Source organism: Schistocerca cancellata, chromosome 1, assembly GCF_023864275.1.
Source record: "Schistocerca cancellata isolate TAMUIC-IGC-003103 chromosome 1, iqSchCanc2.1, whole genome shotgun sequence".
Classification (NCBI taxonomy): domain Eukaryota; kingdom Metazoa; phylum Arthropoda; class Insecta; order Orthoptera; family Acrididae; genus Schistocerca; species Schistocerca cancellata.
Genome location: NC_064626.1, coordinates 311617146 through 311633661, shown reverse-complemented (window position 1 = coordinate 311633661; position 16516 = coordinate 311617146).

Below are 16516 nucleotides of genomic sequence, written 5' to 3'. Positions count from 1 at the left end.
TCATACAGAGCGCTACGTGGCGTTACCAATAAAAAAAAACCTAAACAGCCTACGTACACTTTCACTTAAGTTAAAGAATGTATATTTTGTTTGAGTACTCCAAAATATCAGTTCTGTTTTACTTTTACAAATATCAACTTTCTAAACACATTTTAAGGACATTTGGCATGAAACCTGGTGAAGGTTAAGTTGAGGCAACGATGAACCAGAAGAGATGGCGTTTGTTCAAGTAGCACCCATTCTTGACGAGGGTGGAATATGTAATTCCAGTGTAACCTGCCGCCACATCTCCGGTGTGCTGCGCATACACTACATTTGGTAGCAGTAGAGGTAAACAGAAATTCTGTTCTTTATAAATTAATTGCTTTTGCCAACAGTCCCGCTGCGTTTTACGTGCTTACATGTGTATTCATTGTAAAACAGCCAAACAGTAAAGGACGATCGTCATTTTAAGAAGGTATCAACATTTGCACATTGCCGAGCTTCACGGAATAGAAAAAGAACTACTGTAATTGCCGATTCCATCGACACGATGATCCGTAAGTTGCTTGTGACTCCTGAAAAATGAGCGTACGGCATTGTGGGTCGAGAGTCCCCCATTAAGGGAAGTTCGCCCGCCGAGGGCAAGTACTTATTGCATTCGACGCCACGTTGGTCGACTTGCGCGCCGGAGATGGGGATGAAATGATGATGAGGGCAACACAACACCCAGTCCCTGAGCGAAGAAAATCTCCTGCCACAACCGGAAATCGAACCCGGGCTCCTTGGGGTGGTATTCTGCCGCGATGAGCACTTTGTTTTTTGTTCTATATTGTTCGTGGAATTTGTTATGGGCGGACGTCCGATGACACCCGTTCAGGTTCTTCGTTGATCCATTCACTCAGTTTTTTTGTTACAGAGTGGCAATTAACCCTCTGACCGAACACGCTGAGCTACCGTGCCGGCAAACCCAGATCCACTAGATGTCCTCGTGGAGAGCATTGGGCTAGCACGCTTTCGACCGGTAGATGTTACATTTCTGTATGAATATATTGCGGTAAGTTTTAAATGTATTATACTTATAATACAGAGTAACGTTAGGTTAACAGGAACGTTTTTTTTTTAGTTTTAACTTTCTGCATTTTTATTTTTAACGACAAGTAAATGTTTATCACATCAGTGACTTGGTTGCTATGTAAGGAATGTTTGAAAAATATATTAGGAGCCTAATCTAAATATTAACAAACGCAGATACTAAAACACAACATAGTTGCAAGTAGTCCACTTAACACGCTGCAGGAGGTTACCGAGTCGTTGTCATTAACTGTTACACATTCAGAAACAAAGTCAAATCATAGTAGCCAATCGCTGCACCCCATGGAACACAACAGTGAGATTTATACGAGAATCGTAGAATCACAACAGCCTCCAAAGGGCTAGGACAACACAAAATCACTCAAATCACAATTAAAAGACAACATATTTTCACACCAATTCGATCTTAATTGAAATGGGTTAGGTAATTTCAGTATATCAGTCTCTTGTAGAAAACTTCTTTTGTGTGTTTGCATAAATTTCGTTGTTCCAGTCACACACCGGGTGTCACTTCTAAGAGTCGTCAGGCGCATTTTCCCTGTTGCTTCCCGCAGATATTTGCGATTTCTTTTTTGTAATACGTAGCTGGGGTCAGCCCAAGCGTCGATGAAAGGAGTTACTTTGTTTCCCGTTACAAACAAAATGATTTTAAAGAGAAATTTTACGTGTTCATACTATAGTACGGTCCCAAATTAGCCTAGTGCGATATATATTTTATCGGTATGAATTAACAGGGACGGTAAAACACGAAGAATAACTTGGGAGTTCAGAAACGACTGAACAACAGCGCTGTTGCGTGGCGCTAGCTGTCAGCACGGGCAAAGAAGGGTGCTGCCGCTGCTGGAATACTGGTTGTACTTCGTGTTTTATTGTCCCTGTTGATTCCTAATCGATAAAATAGATATTGCACTAGGCTAATTCGGTGCCGCTCTGTCGAATGAGTGAGTAAAACTCCTCCTTAAAAGTAATTTTGTTTGTAACAAGAAACAAAGGGACACTTTCCTACAACACCAGGTGTCGAAAGCAAGATGTAGTGAGCAGCATTTGTTTGGACTGAATCCAGCTACACATTGCAAATACGATATTGCAAACATCTGACTAAACACCAGAGAATATGACGCTTAGGCAAGGCGCTCTTTGTGCGAAAAATAACACCTGAACTGCATGTTTTAAGAGCTGAAAAAAACATAGCAGAAAGTTGGTAGATTTTTGCCATTGACAGCTACAGTCACGAAATTTCCTGGAGAATACACCACGCTTTCTTCATTTGAAGAAAGACTCACTGCCGGGAATGAGTTGCCTTACGCAACAGATCAGATGCTTCAACCTCTTCTGATTCTTCAAAGTCAAATACTTTCCTCTTTAAATTTTTATACCTTCCGTTGTTAGACTATTTTCCTACAGGGCAATTACATTTCTTCAGTCTTTTTTTTTTGTTCTGTTAATCTAACTCCTTCATTACGACTGTTTTTGATGGGAGTGTGCATCAGAATCATTGGTTTAGTTTTCATAATTTGTTTTATTCCTGGAAGGGAGGCTTTAGGGTAAGGGAGAACGGCTTCTGGAGATACTGCCTTACTTCTTTTGCCATTGGCCTTGACATCTTCAAAGGCTAAGAAATGTTCACATCTGTAGTTATTGTCATGTTAGAATCACCAACAGTTAAAGTAGATGGTAAATACATTCTTTGGGTAAACAAGTTGGTAAATATCAACTAGTCAAATAAGCTGGCAGATAATCTTCATTTCCAATAATATCTGTGTTCAGTTGTTCACTACCACATGCCTTAAACTGATGGATATATTTCCGCTGGTGACGGCAAGGAGTAATGCTCTGCCCAGTAGCCCATCAACATCACAGGTCGTGACTGATACCTCTGTGCTTGCTATAAGAAAAAAGTGCTACATTATGGAATTTCTTGAAAGAAACAAAACTCCCAGATCAAGATGATGTAACTTGACTTGTGTGAGGTAGCAAAGTAAAATAATACCATTGTCTTTTGCATATGATACTGCTAGTACGCTTGTGTAGCTTCCGTGATTGTTCAGAATCATGAGTTTATGGTGAAAACATGGTGTATGTTTGACTGATGTAGAACTGGAAAAACAATTCTCTATACATCCAAAGTGAAACTGTGGCTCCACGCACAGAGCAGTGTGGGACAGTGTGCGAAAATGATCATTAATATGCAGCTTAGGAAACGCGAGCACTGTGGTTGGAGGGGTAGTTATTCTAACCTTTGTCACAAGTGAACTTCTTCCAGCACACGTAGCTCGTCCAACCGGTCTGCCGCCAGACTGACTCAATACTTTCAGTGATCGCTGCTGTCTAATCCAGACACAACATGTCTTGCAGTTAAAGTTTGTATTTTCTTTGAAGGAAAACCTTATTGTCTGCAGTTATTGTCTATTGTCTAACACTTCAACATTTACGTCCGTATAATTAGTGGACATTCATATACTTGTCTGTTCTATTAAACGTCATAAAAGTCTGTCTAGTTTAATGAATGCCCCGAGCCACTCTGTTTCAGTTAAGTTCTCTCTTTCCCAGTTCTTTGGTACAGATTTTCCATCCTCCTTAGCAAATCCACATGCAAGATTTCATATAGTTTTCGGTGATAATAAATATCGTGTGCAGAAGTAATATAGTCAGATACTGTTTTCCCACCTTTCTGAAAAAATTTAAATGTTCATTTGACAGCCAGTTTCTAGAATAAAGGACATATCTGTGTATCGTTTAAGTGTTGACCTAGGAATGCTCAAGCATCTTTCTAATTTCCAATGAAACTTTCCATGGATATGTTAACTAACTGCGTCTTTCAGCAATTCAGTGATTGACTATCTTATCCTTGGCATTCTTAACCCTGTAATTCACAGTATGCCTACTTCTAAGGCTTAATAATGCTTCTATTGGTGTGTGCCAGTGAGTGTAGGAATACGTACAATGCGTGTTTTTAGTGGCCTTAACTGAACCATTGACTATTTTACCCCAAAACATAGTTTTCACTTAACTCCAAACGCATTAGCGAAATATATTTTGCAACAGTATAGCTTAAAGCAAAAGATTGTTTGAAAATGAGATATGGAATGAAACAGGTAAAACATATTTTTAAAGGCTATGATCGTGAACCTAACTGATAGACGGTGACTTAACACAGAACGAGAAAAAAAGTTTAAAAAAATCACTTTGAATCGTATAAACTATTCATTGGTTAATTACACAGCAGCTACCTATTTTATCCAGAGAGGTGATGAAGGTTCGTGAACTTAAGATAATTGCAAAGTCAATGGTAATCTAAAACTGTAAATGGACTCTGAATATGTTCGTGAAATTTATATTCATTCTTGTATCTTTTTTAAAAAACAAAGAAATATGCGAGATTTGTCCGGAAAATACGTATAAAAATTGAATAATGTCTTTATGTTACAAGTTGCAGTCACCGCCAGGTGGTACTACTGCTGTAATCAATCCCATCAACGCTCAGTTCGAGTCGAGCACTCTGCGTGAATGTGGGAGTGTGCGGCAGCTTGTTGACAGTTACCCTTTTTCACCTGCCGTCGGCATGGAGCTCTCTCTGATTAAGGAACAGCGCGTCAACATCAAGTTTCTTGCAAAGCTAGGCAAGAATGGCCGTCAGATTTCTGAGTGTTTGAAACAGGTTTACGGAGACAATTCTTTGAAGGAACCAACCGTGAACAAGTGTTTAAAAAGGCTCCGGGATGGCCGAGAAGAAGTGAACCATGACCCTCGCCCAGGACGCCGTCGACATCGAGTTCCGATGCAAATGTTGAACGAATTCGGGCTTGTGTTCTTAAAGACCGTAGATTGACAGTCAGAATGATTGCTGACGAGCTGTCAATCCCCAAAACAATCGTTCACGAAATCCTGACACAAAAACTTGAAATGAAGAAATTGTGTGCGAAAATCGTACCGAAGCTCTTGACGCCAGAACAGAAAGCAAAGAGGGTTGAGTGCTGTGAGGATTGTTTGGAAGCCGAGGAACGAGGGGACTTTCTCAACCGAGTCATCACTGGAGACGAGTTCTGGTTTTACGAATTCGATGTGGAGCTCAAATCTCAAAGCAAGGAATGGAAACTAGCAGTAGAACCGAGAACAAAAATGCCGCGGAAATCAAGGTCCAATGCGAAGACAATGTTGATTGTTTTCTCTGATTCTAGGGGCATTGTTCACAAGGAATTTGTCCCTCCCAGCCAGAGAGTGAACGGAAATTTTTACGTTGAAGTTCTTCCACGTCTCAGAGCTCGTGTGGCGCGAGTTCGACCGGAGTTGGCAAAAGGGGGCAGGTGGATCCTTCATCACGACAATGCGCCCGCTCACACATCGCTCGTTGTGCGCGAGTTTTTGGCCCGAAGCTCAATCATCGTGACAGACCACCCGCCTTATTCACCCGATTTAGCCCCGTGTGACTTCTTCATGTTCCCGAAATGCAAAATGGTGCTTCGGGGGGCGGCATTTGGGAGATGTGGAAGCCATCAAGGCGGAAACGACACGGCAACTGAACAACATCAAAACTGAAGACTTTCAGCAATGTTATCAACAGTGGAAACGGCGTTGGCAGAAGTGTATCGCGTCTCAGGGCGAGTACTTTGAAGGAGACCATGTTGTAATACCTGAATAATTGTAAAATAAAGTTATTATTCAACTTTTACACGTATTTTCCGGACAAACCTCGTATATCGTTTTATTAACTGTTGTGTTCGGTGTCTGCTTCATGAATGATGATCCTCCTTGTCTTCCTCTACCAGTGATGGTTGCCATATGCCCATTATTTCTCAGACCACTGATCCTGAAGGTACAGGGTGAGCGGCTTCACTTTTCCTTTGGGCACAATAGAATCGGTAACTTAATGAATCCTGCTGAACAATGTTAGATGTCTGAGAAGGGTTTGACTCAGGCGGTAGTGAAGTTGACATGAATGGCTTGGAGTAGGGGATGTTGGATTCTTTTGTTCTATTAGTTAATCAATGTATTCTTTTATTGTGTTTTACGTTTGACCCATGTAGCCTTTTTATTATTAGTTTTTTTTTAAGTTATGTCGTTAATCCACCATACTTAAAATTGATTGTAATTATACCAATTACTTTTTGAAAATGTAATTAGTAACTGTAATTTAGTGCATATTTTTTCGTGTAATTGTAATTGAATCCAATTGCTAGTACTTTTGCCAACACTGGGAACCTATTCTGTGCTCTTTCTGCAGCCAAAGCACCACATCTCAAGTTCAGCAATCTTTCGAAATTTTATAAATATCATGTTACCTATCTGCTCATTATGTTTCCTTGGCGTTCATTGATTCTAACTGGACTTCTGAATCAGGTCTAAAAATTGTCACTTGTATCATGAGGTAAAAATGTGAGACGAAAATATGAAATGGGTCACGCAGTAATTGATTATAGCCTAGAAATTCTTAGTAATGGGACTGAAAACATTTGACTTGAGTGACGAGGTCCTTCGGGCGGTTTCTACGCTGTGGCTTAAAAGTGAAGGGTACATCAGCGCTCTACATGTACTTAAAAACTGAAAATTGTAAATGATAAATAGCTGGCTGGAGGCGGCAAGCTTATGGGCAATTACTATAAATTACAGAGAATAACGGAAACATAAACAGAATGTTGTATCTGATTAAAGTCATAAATTACCAGGGCACGAAAAAGAATAATGTAGGGAAGCAGCCTACTTACGCCTTATAAAATTCACATCAGTCTTCCCATTGTGTGCCAGCCAGTCCGCTGTAACTAGCTTTGGCTTCATAAATGTTGCACAATACTTTAAAAATCAAGTAAATAACCAGAAACGTTTCTAGCATGTCACGAGTAATACTAAATCAATATGTGTTGAATATCAGTTCAATAACTTTAACCATTTTCGAAATTTGGATGTTCTTCTGTAAAAATCATTGGCGCAACGGAAAAGAGCTAGAAACTTAAAAAGTTATATTTAGATTTCTTTTGCATAATAATTTAGTAGAAACAGTATTCTGGATCTCACAAATTAAAATTTTAGTTGAAATTCATGATTTTCTGGTTTTTGTCTTAGAAATTAAGGAAGCAAGATAGATTAAGTGGGCGAATAAATAAAGCTAGGATGTTTAAATTTAAGTAGAAAGGAGATCCGCTATAATCATAAAAATGTGAGAAGTTTCAACAGAATAACCGTAAAACTACAGCGATAGCGTATATCCAAAAGGCAAGTTCAGAGCTCGTCTACTGCGTGTAGTGTAATTAAATTAATTATCTCGCCCAAAATATTTGACTTAGCCACGTCTGACTTTTATTATGATTACTTACCTGTGTGCTGATTGCACATTTAAATTGAGAGCTTCATCGGCCATCAGCAAAGGAAGCAATGATTTATTCGATAACTTAAAGTGGTGCTTTACTAGCCCAGCGGCTAGTCGGGAGAGCCGTCCGCACCGCGGCTTTACATGTAAGAACGCTGCGCGAGAAAAAAAAGAAGGCCCCAGTTCTCTCCAGACGCTGATTAGCGCACCACCTGTGCCGGGAGTGCAGCCTTCAGGACACGGTTTCAGGATTAATAAGGTTCGAGTCGGCAGCGACGCGACGTTGTGGCATCATTGTCGAGATGCGACCATACCGTATTCTAACGTTCGCGTATGGCACTATTTCGCTCTACCGAAAATTAATTTACGCAAACTGAAGGGCATTGTAGTGAGTTTTGGGTATGATAGAAACATACATACACAAGGACTTACGTAAATACATCCTGCCAACTTGAAATTCATAAGCTGCTTTCCTTGTAACCAATGGTGCCCATAGTATAGATTGTAGGGGATGGGGATGGGAGGGGGGCTACACTTCGGAAAAACAGAGTACTTCTAATAGTTTGGAAGACGAATGGCGACTTGTTAGCAGCCATAAAAAGTTCCATTCCGACCAGCGTAATACCGACTTTTAAAAGGAAGAAAATCAGCTAGCTACACTGTATATTTTCCTTTCCCTAAGAGCTAGAGGGACAGGGGGGGGGGGGGGAGGGGGCTTGCTTGCAACTCCAGGAGTGACATATACAGGGTTATTACAAATGATTGAAGCGATTTCACAACTCCACAAGCGGGGTCAGGGATTTTCACCTGCCTCGAGATGACTGGGTGTTTGTGTTGTCCTCATCATTTCATCATCATCCAGGAAAGTGGCGCAATTGGACTGAGCAAAGGTTGGGAAATTGTACGGGCGCTGATAACCACGCAGTTGAGCGCCCCACAAACCAAACATCATCATCATCACAACTCTACAATAACTTTATTATTTGAGATATTTTGAAAATGCTTTGCACACACATACAAAAACTCATAAAGTTATTTTAGGCATTCACAAATGTTCGATATGTGCCCCTTTAGTGATTCGGCAGACATCAAGCCGATAACCAAGTTCCTCCCACACTCGGCGCAGCATGTCCCCATCAATGAGTTCGAAAGCATCGTTGATGCGAGCTCGCAGTTCTGGCACGTTTCTTGGTAGAGGGGGTTTAAACACTGAATCTTTCACATGACCCCACAGAAAGAAATCGCATGGGGTTAAGTCGGGAGAGCGTGGAGGCCATGACATGAATTGCTGATCATGATCTCCACCACGACCGATCCATCGGTTTTCCAATCTCCTGTTTAAGAAATGCCGAACATCATGATGGAAGTGCGGTGGAGCACCAGCCTGTTGAAAGATGAAGTCGGCGCTGTCGGTCTCCAGTTGTGGCATGAACCAATTTTTCGCGGGCTACGCGTGAAACTTGCCCGCACGCGTTCAACCGTTTCTTCGCTCACTGCAGGCCGACCCGTTGATTTCCCCTTACAGAGGCATCCAGAAGCTTGAAACTGCGCATACCATCGCCGAATGGAGTTAGCAGTTGGTGTATCTTTGTTGAAGTTCGTCCTGAAGTGTCGTTGCACTGTTATGACTGACTGATGTGTGTGCATTTCAAGCACGACATACGCTTTCTCGGCTCCTGTCGCCATTTTGTCTCACTGCGCTCTCGAGCGCTCTGACGGCAGGAACCTGAAGTGCGGCTTCAGCCGAACAAAACTTTATGAGTTTTTCTACGTATCTGTAGTGTGTCGTGACCATATGTCAATGAATGGAGCTACAGCGAATTTATGAAATCGCTTCAATCATTTGTAATAGCCCTGTATTATACTACCTGAAGTGCGGCTTCAGCCGAACAAAACTTTATGAGTTTTTCTACGTATCTGTAGTGTGTCGTGACCATATGTCAATGAATGGAGCTACAGCGAATTTATGAAATCGCTTCAATCATTTGTAATAGCCCTGTATTATACTACTGATATTAGCTATACATTCGATTACTCAGTTTTTCTATTAGATAACTGTTGTCCCTCAATTTCAATAGTACTGAATGCACAACAATCGTAGTAGTTTTCGATGTAATAATCACGTCTCGTGAGTCACAAAAACCGCTATCGGTAACAGCGTTGAACATCTTTTTCATGCAAATGTGAAGTAACAAGAACACGCCGTAATTGCAGTTACTTTATGAACGCGCATAATTGAGATTAAAAGACATACATTAATGAAAACGCTAGGATGACACCAAAAAGAATAAGATACCCATGTTTTTAACGTTGAAAATCCAGATAATGGTATTCTCATCATGTTTCTTACATAAATTTGAGTTTCCCTGGACAAAGAGCGTAAAAGTAAGGTTTTGCTTGTATCTTTCCTACTCCAAGGGCCTTCTTCTTGCATTTGACGTGACATTTAATTTGTGCGACCGTAAAGACTTTTTGTAATATGAAGTGTACTTCAGTCATTAGTTTAGCACTGTGTCAAAAAATGAAAGCTTTGTGCATTGGTTCCTATGTCTGTGTAAAGTACGAGTCAGTATTTGTTTTCTCGGCGTATTTTTTTCTGTTATTAAGCGCTGATTTTTTTCCCTTCAGTAGTGTTAGTTCTTTCTCAAATTTCTTAATTCCACCCTCGATACGATTTTTTTCTGTTTCAGCGATTTGCTCCAATTTTTTTCTTCTTCGGAGACGGTAGGGCTAGTGTCTTGACTGTACGTTTACGTGTTTCACGAGCATTCCTTCAATAATTTCTTTGTGATAACTGTTGGCAAGAGAAAGAGTAGCAGAAGTGGCTTTAATAAGATTCGTTTTAGGCACTGCAGTTGACGTTAAGATTTTCTTTTCGGTCAGTTTCATAATTCTGCCTGAATTTATAGTAAATAATCGACCTCATAAAAATGTGCCCTTCAGATGGCAGCATTTTTAAGGTTAATGCCATCACTTCTGTAAAGTCGAAGGACTGAACTAGAAACTTCGAAGGTTCTGTGATAAGCTGGGCCGCGACTTCCTGGAATTGCGCCATAGGGCTGAGAACTGTAGGGGCCCCTAAATGGGTCAGTTGTGCACTACACAGACATCTCAGGCTGCTACCCAGGTAGCTAGCTGTGTGAGGGTACACACAACGGTTTTTAGATCAGGCAACTGTCCATCCATTTCAGATAATGATAGCTGTAGGAAACCGAGATGTTCAAAATGGCTCTGAGCACTACGCGACTTAACATCTGAGGTCATCAATCGCCTAGAACTGAGAAAGAATTAAACCTAACTAACCTAAGGACATCACACACATCCATGCCAGAGGCAGGATTCGAACCTGCGACCGTAGCGGTCGCTCGCCTCCAGACTGCAGCGCCTAGAACCGCACGGCCACTCCGGCCGGCAAACCGAGAGGTATCAGTGTAAAAACGAAAGAAATTGTTCCTGCGGGTGACAGTATTAAAATCCTACTGGTTAACTGACGAAGCATTCGCAACCAAAGTGTCCGAGTTCGAAGTGCCCCTTGAATAGCAGTGGAGCTCGTATAATACTAGGTACAGAAACCTGAATAAAACCTGAAATTTTGGGGGATAATTGAGGTGTACGTCGAAAGATAGGCTAATGGGAAATTAAGATGGTGGATTTGTCGCAGTAGACAAGAAACTCAGACCAGCCGAGACAGAATTGAAGCTGCATGTAAGATTGTTTGGGCAAGACTCGGTTTCAGCAGTGGGCATAAAATGGGGACTGGATCTTTCTGCCGCCCATCAGGCTCATCTCATGATATAACCGAAAGCTTTAGACAAGGTCTCAGTTCACTTACATGTAAGTTCCCCAGTCATACTGTAATCATCGGTGGACACTACAATCATCCAAAGAGCAATCGGGAAAACTACATTTTTGTTAGTGGTGCGCGTGATAAATCATCCTGTGAAGCATTACTAAATGCCTTCTCTAAAAACTAAATAGAACAGATAGTTCCACCCCCCCTCCCCCCCCGTGAACCATAGACATGCCGTTGGTGGGGAGGCTTGCGTGCCTCAGCGATACAGATAGCTGTACCGTAGGTGCAACCACAACGGAGGGGTATCAGTTGAGAGGCCAGACAGACGTGTGGTTCCTGAAGAGGGGCAGCAGCCTTTTCAGTAGTTGCAGGGGCAACAGTCTGGATGATTGACTGAACTGGCCTTGTAACACTAACCAAAACGGCCTTGCTGCGCTGGTACTGCGAACGGCTGAAAGCAAGGGGAAACTACAGCCGTAATTTTTCCCGAGGGCATGCAGCTTTACTGCATGGTTAAATGATGATGGCGTCCTCTTTGGTAAAATATTCCGTAGGTAAAACAGTCCCCCATTCCATCTCCGGGTGGGGACTACTCAAGAGAACGTCGTTATCAGGAGAAAGAAAACTGGTGTTCTACGGATCGGAGGGTGGAATATCAGATCCCTTAATCGGCAGGTAGGTTAGAAAATTTAAAAAGGGAAATGGATAGGTTAAAGTTAGATATAGTGGGAATTAGCGAAGTTCGGTGGCAGGAGGAACAAGACTTTTGGTCAGGTGAATACAGGGCTATAAATACAAAATCAAATAGGGGGAATGCAGGTGTAGGTTTAACAATGAATAAAAAATAGGAGTGCGGGTAAACTACCTCAAACAGTATAGCGAACGCCTTATTACGGCCAAGATAGACACGAAGCCCACGCCTACTACATTAGTACAAGTTTATATGCCAACTAGCTCTGCAGATGACGAAGAAATTGAAGAAATGTATGATGAGATAAAAGAAATTATTCAGACAAGGAAGGGAGACGAAAATTTAATAGTCATTCGATAGTAGGAAAAGGAAGAGAAGGAAACGTAGTAGGTGAATATGGATTGGGGGGAAAAAATGAAAGAGGAAGCCGCCTGGTAGAATTTTGCACACAGCATAACTTAATCATAGCTAACACTTGGTTCAAGAATCGTAAAAGAAGGTTGCGTGCATGGAAGTAGCCTGGAGATACTGACAGGTTTCAGATAGATTATATAATGGTAAGACAGAGATTTAGGAACCAGGTTTTAAATTGTGGACCCTCACCACAATCTATTGGTTATGAACTGTAGATTAAAACTGAAGAAACTGCAAAAAGGTGGCAATTTAAGGAGATGACTAAACGAGAGGTTGTAAGGAGTTTCAAGGAGAGCATTAGGGAACAATTGACAAGAATGGGGAATAGAAATACAGTAGAAGAAGAATGGGTAGCTTTGAGGGATGAAGTAGTGAAGGTAGCAGAGGATCAAGTAGGTAAAAAGACGAGGGCTAGTAGAAATCCTTGAGTAACAGAAGAAATATTGAATTTAATTGATAAAACGAGAAAATATAAAAATGCAGTAAATGAAGCAGGCAGAAAGGAATACAAACGTCTCAAAAATGAGATCGACAGGAAGTGCAAAATGGCTAAGCATGGATGGCCAGAGGACAAATGTAAGGATGTAGAGGCTTATCTCACTAGGGGTAAGATAAATACTGCCTACAGGAAAATTAAAGAGGCCTTTGGGGAAAAGACAACCACTTGTATGAATGTCAAGAGCTCAGATGGAAACACAGTTCTAAGCAGAGAAGGGAAAGCAGAAAGGTGGAAGGAGTATACAGGGTGAGTCACCTAACATTACCGCTGGATATATTTCGTAAACCACATCAAATACTGACGAATCGATTCTACAGACCGAACGTGAGGAGAGGGGCTAGTGTAATTGGTTAATACAAACCATAACAAAATGCACGGAAGTATGTTTTATAACACAAACCTACGTTTTCTTAAATGGAACACCGTTAGTTTTGTTAGCACATCTTAGCATATAAACAAATGCGTAATCAGTGCCGTTTGTTGCATTGTAAAATGTTAATTACATCCGGAGATATTGTAACCTAAAGGTGACGCTTGAGTACCACTCCTCCGCTGTTCGATCGTGTGTATCGGAGAGCACCGAATTACGTAGGGATCCAAAGGGAACGGTGATGGACCTTAGGTACGGAAGAGACTGGAACAGCACATGACGTCCACATGCAAACACCTTTATATTGGTCTTTTTCACTGACGCACATGTACATTACCATGAGGGGTGAGGTACACGTACACACGTGGTTTCCGTTTTCAATTACGGAGTGGAATAGAGTGTGTCGCGACATGTCAGGCCAATAGATGTTCAATGTGGTGGCCATCATTTGCTCTACACAATTGCAATCTCTGGCGTAATGAATGTCGTACACGCCGCAGTACATCTGGTGTAATGTCGCCGCAGGCTGCCACAATATGTTGTTTCATATCCTCTGGGGTTGTAGGCACATCGCGGTACACATTCTCCTTTAACGTACCCCACAGAAAGAAGTCCAGAGGTGTAAGATCAGGCGAACGGGCTGGCCAATTTATGCGTCCTCCACGTCCTATGAAACGCCCGTCGAACATCCTGTCAAGGGTCAGCCTAGTGTTAATTGCGGAATGTGCAGGTGCACCATCATGCTGATACCACATACGTCGACGCGTTTCCAGTGGGACATTTTCGAGCAACGTTGGCAGATCATTCTGTAGAAACGCGACGTATGTTGCAGCTGTTTGGGCCCCTGCAATGAAGTGAGGACCAATGAGGTGGTCGCCAATGATTCCGCACCATACATTTACAGTCCACGGTCGCTGTCGCTCTACCTGTCTGAGCCAGCGAGGATTGTCCACGGACCAGTAATGCATGTTCCGTAGATTCACTGCCCCGTGGTTTGTGAAACCCGCTTCATCGGTAAACAGGTAGAAATGCAACACATTCTCTGTTAATGCCCATTGACAGAATTGCACTCGATGATTACAGTCATCACCATGTAATTGCTGATGTAGCGACACATGAAACGGGTGAAAGCGGTGACGATGCAGTATGCGCATGACACTACTTTGACTCAGTCCACCGGCTCTCGCAATGTCCCGTGTACTCATGTGTGGGTTCATGGCAACAGGAGCTAACACACCAACTGCACCCGCTTCTCCTGTGACGGGCCTGTTACGGACCCGTTTGCTTGCTACGACCATACCTGTTGCATACACTTGGCGATAGATGTTTTGCAATGTGCGGCACAATGGATGCTCTCTCCTTTTCAGAGTTCGAATACACCATGGTCACAGTTCCTACAACACTACACTATCACAGACATCTGGTAACACAGTGTATTATAGTTGGTCTGCGTGCGGAGACGAATGCAGAATAACAATAGCAGCAAGAGCTAAATGCGGACACTGCGACAGCTAGACCAAACCACAACAGTGCACTACAGCCACACTCGTAAACACGGTCGTCATCGTAAACATGTCCCTGCAGATGCTGCTCGCCGACCGTGGCCCGTGTTTGTTACAACACGCAACTGAACGTCGGAGGTTTCAAGCGTCAACTTTAGGTTACAATATCTCCGGATGTAATTAACATTGTACAATGCAACAAACGGCACTGATTACGTATTTGTTTATATGTTCAGATGTGCTAACAAAACTAACGTGGTTCCATTTTAAAAAAACGTAGGTTTGTGTTAAAAAACATACTTCCGCGCATTTTTGTATGGTTTGTATTAAACAATTACACTAGCCCCTCTCCTCACGTTCGGTCTGTGGAACGGTTCGGTCAGTATTTGATGTGGTTTACGAAATATATCCAGCGGTAACGTTAGGTGACTCACCCTGTACAGAGGTTGTACAGAGGGTCTATACAAGGGCGATGCACTTGAGGGCAATATTATGGAAATGGAAGAGGATGTAGATGAAGATGAAATGAGAGATATGATACTGCCTGAATAGTTTGATAGAGCACTGAAAGACCTAAGTTGGAACATGGCCCCGGGAGTAGACAACATTCCATTAGAACTACTGACAGCCTTGGGAGAGCCAGTCCTGAAAAATCTCTACCATCTGGTGAGCAAAATGTATGAGACAGGTGAAATACTCTCAGACTTCAAGAAGAACATAATAATTCCAATCCCAAAGAAAGCAGGTGTTGACAGATGTAAAAATTACCGAACTATCAGTTTAACGCGTATTCTTTACAGACGAATGGAAAAACTGGTAGAAGCCGACCTCAGGGAAGATCAGTTTGGATTCCGTAGAAATGTTGGAACACGTGAGGCAATACTGACCTTACGACTTATCTTAGAAGAAAGATTAAGGAAAGGCAAACCTACGTTTCTAGCATTTGTAGGCTTAGAGAAATCTTTTGACAATGTTGACTGGAATACTCTCACATTCTGAAGGTGGCAGGGGTAAAATACAGGGAGCGAAAGGCTATTTACAATTTGTACAGAAACCAGATGGCAGTTATAAGAGTCGAGGATATATGAAAGGGAAGCAGTGGTTGGGAAGGGAGTGAGACAGCGTTGTAGCCTCTCCCCGATGTTATTCAATCTGTATATTGAGCAAGCAGTAAAGAAACAAAAGAAAAATTCGGAGTAGGTATTAAAATCCATGGAGAAGAAATGAAAACTTTAAGGTTCGCTGATGACATTGTTGAACGGAACGGACGGTGTCTCGAAAGGAGGATATAAGATGAACACCAACAAAAGCAAAACGAGGATAATGGAATGTAGTCGAGTTTACTCGAGCGATGCTGGGGGAATTAGATTAGGAAATGAGACACTTAAAGTAGTAAAGGAGTTTTGCTATTTGGGGAGCAAAATAACTGATGATGGTCGAAGTAGAGAAGATGTAAAATGTAGACTGGCATTGGCAAGGAAAGCGTATCTGAAGAAGAAAAATTTGTTAACATCGAGTATAGATTTAAATGTCAGGAAGTCGTTTCTGAAAGTATTTTTATGGAGTGTAGCCATGTATGGAAGTGAAACGTGGACGATCAATAGTTCGGACAAGAAGAGAACAGAAGCTTTCGAAATGTGGTGCTACAGAAGAATGCTGAAGATTACATGGGTAGATCACATAACTAATGAGGAGGTATTGAATAGAATTGGGGAGAAGAAGAGCTTGTGGCACAACTTGACTAGAAGAAATCGGTTGGTAGGACATGTTCTGAGACATCGAGGGATCACCAATTTAGTATTGAAGGGCAGCGTGGAGGGTAAAAATCGTAGAGGGAGAGCAAGAGATGAATACACTAAGCAGATTCAGAAG